Here is a 3,426-nt window from a genome sequence, read left to right as displayed (position 1 = left end):
CTTGATATATCAGGAAATGAACAAAGTTGCTAATATGGTGGATAATGATCGATTTAACTTACTTCTCAAGCATTTGAGTCATGTCCGCATAGTCCTGGGGATCTTTTCGTCTCGAGTCTAAGACGGTTACTAGTCCCTACTCAAGCTTAATCTCTAGGAGAATATAGTGGAAACTGCACACGCATGCATAACTCATCAATTACATTACTATAACCTTGACTAATATATAAGGGAAACCGAATATGCACAAGACAGTAACACTCACTTGAAATTGTAAGAAAAGAGTATTATATTTTTGTTTCCATTTATTACCAACGATTGTAGCAAGTTGGCCTCGGTATCTGCGGCATGAAATTTAACCTGAGTTGCATCTATGAGATTTGTGTTAATGAACCCAATATCACCGATTTGTGTTTTCTTCAATTCGACGATCTTCAATCTGCATAATATAGTGAGGATAATTATAAATACATGCAATGAAAGAGCTGAGCTATATAGAGAGACTTAATGACAGAAGTAGTACTACTTACAGACAGTAGCAGGTGACCGTTGCTTTATCGAGGGCCAATTGATTGAAAAACTGAAAGAACTCCTCAAATGGAACAGGCAACAGTTCAATTCCAACGAGGTCATGCTCCTTTTTAACTCTCACATACAAAGTACTCCTCCCCCCAGACTCTCTGCAGATTTTCAAGTACCAATCATGCAATCTTCGCATCATCATTGATAGAGATCTTTCATCTTTGACGAGAGGCTTCCCGTACTCGTATCTTTGTATCCGCACCTTCATGAAATCATAATGTACATCGTCGGGCAGGTAATCTCCAAATTGCTATAACCGGGCACCATCCTCAGATCATTAGCGACGATGTCGCTAGGCACCTTGAGCGGGGGGCACGATTGCTTCGCTTGTTCACCGAGCTGGGCAATTTGTTTCCCAGCTCGTCGTCCTTTCAGCCTTTGATCACTGACAGTACTTCCCGACCGCTCCGCTTCGGCAAATGCCTTTCCAATAATGCGCTCATAGTTGCCTTTCGGCGGAGACTTGGGTAGTTTTTCAGGGCAGCCAGAGTGCGCTTCGCTTTCACCGGATCTACCTTCTCCTCCGGAGAGGTGGATGTTTCTTTGCTTTCACCCCTTCAAAGAAGTTCCTCACTTTTTCTCGCGCGATCTCGGCGTTCTCCTCCAGGGTCCTCTCGTATGGTAACTTCTCTGGAGTCTTTAGAGAAGGACCGAATCTATATGTCCTCCCGCCTTTGGCTGTACTGCTAGACGCCGGCAGAGCAGACGGAGCGGTTGTCTTCTTTACTTGCTTACGAGGCGGAGGAGAAGGACTACGACGCGCCGGAGCAGCCGGAGCGGCGGCGGGTCTCTTCCGCCCTTGCTGACGAGGCGGAGAAGGAGGAGGCTGGCTGCTCGGGCGCGCCGGCGCAGGCGGAGAAGGAGGCGGAGTGCCGCCACGCGCCGGAGAAGGAGCCGGCCGAGTGCCCTAATCGTCACTCGCCGGAGGAGGAGGCGGTGAAGGAGGCGGAGTGTCCTGACTCGCCGGAGGAGGAGGAGGAGGCGGAGGCGTCCAGTTCGGAAGGTTGATGAGCTCCTTCTGCCATAGGCATGGAGTCTTCAGAGCAGAACCCAACCGAGTCTCCCCTTCACCGGTAGGGTGGTCAAGCTGGAGGTCCTCAAATCCCTCCGTTATTTCATCGACCATCACCCTAGCATATCCTTCTGGAATCGGCCGGCAGTGAAAAGTTTGAAGGAAATATGCCCTAGAGGCGATAATAAAGTTATTATTTATTTCCTTATATCATGATAAATGTTTATTATTCATGCTAGAATTGTATTAACCGAAAAAATAATACCTGTGTGAATACATAGACAAGCAAAGTGTCACTAGTATGCCTCTACTTGACTAGCTCGTTAATCGAAGATGGTTATGTTTCCTAACCATAGACATGAGTTGTCATTTGATTAACGGGATCACATCATTAGGAGAATGATGTGATTGACATGACCCATTCCATTATCTTAGCACCCGATCGTTTAGTATGTTGCTATTGCTTTCTTCATGACTTATACATGTTCCTATGACTATGAGATTATGCAACTCCCGTTTACCGAAGGAACACTTTGTGTGCTACCAAACGTCACAACGTAACTGGGTGATTATAAAGTTTCTCTACAGGTGTCTCCAAAGGTACATGTTAGGTTGGCGTATTTCGAGATTAGGATTTGTCACTCCGATTGTCGGAGAGGTATCCCTGGGCCCTCTCGGTAATGCACATCACTTAAGCCTTGCAAGCAAAGCAACTAATAAGTTAGTTGCAAGATGATGTATTATAGAACGAGTAAAGAGACTTGCCAGTAACGAGATTGAACTAGGTATTGAGATACCGACGATCGAATCTCGGGCAAGTAACATACCGATGACAAAGGGAACAAACGTATGTTGTTATGCGGTCTGACCGATAAAGATCTTCGTAGAATATGTAGGAACCAATATGAGCATCCAGGTTCTGCTATTGGTTATTGACCGGAGATGTGTCTCAGTCATGTCTACATTTTTCTCAAACCCGTAGGGTCCACACGCTTAACGTTACGATAACAGTTTCATTATGAGTTTATATATTTTGATGTACCGAAGGTTGTTCGGAGTCCCGGATGTGATCACGGACTTGATGAGGAGTCTCGAAATGGTCGAGACATAAAGATTGATATATTGGACGACTATATTTGGACACCGGAAAGGTTCCGGGTGAGATTGGGACAATACCGGATCACCGGGAGGTTATCGGAACCCCTCGGGAGGTATATGTGCCTTATTGGGCCTTAGTGGAAAGGAGGGGAAAGGAGCAAGGGAGGGGGCGCGCCCCCCCAAGCCCAATCCGAATTGGGAGGGGGCCGGCCCCCCTTTCCTTCCTCCCTCCTTCCTCTTCCTTCCCTCTCCTACTCCTAACAGGAAAAAGGGGAGTCCTACTCCCTATGGGAGTTGGACTCCCGCCTAGGGCGCGCCACCCTCCTTGGCCGGCCCCCTCCTCCACTCCTTTATATACGGTGGCAGGGGGCACCCCATAGACACAATAATTGATCATTGATCTCTTAGCCGTGTGCGGTGCCCCCCTCCACCATAATCCTCGATAATATTGTAGCGGTGCTTAGGCGAAGCCCTGCGATGGTAGAACATCAAGATCGTCACCACGCCGTCGTGCTGACGGAACTCATTCCCAACACTTTGCTGGATCGGAGTCTGGGGTTCGTCATCGAGCTGAACGTGTGCTAGAACTCGGAGGTGCCGTAGTTTTCGTGCTTGATCGGTCGGGCCGTGAAGACGTACGACTACATCAACCGCGTTGTGCTAACGCTTCCGCTTCCGGTCTACGAGGGTACGTAGACAGCACTCTCCCCTCTCGTTGCTATGCATCACCATGA

This window comes from Triticum urartu, chromosome 1, assembly GCF_003073215.2.
Source record: "Triticum urartu cultivar G1812 chromosome 1, Tu2.1, whole genome shotgun sequence".
Taxonomy (NCBI): Eukaryota; Viridiplantae; Streptophyta; class Magnoliopsida; order Poales; family Poaceae; genus Triticum; species Triticum urartu.
This window is presented reverse-complemented; position numbering follows the sequence as displayed.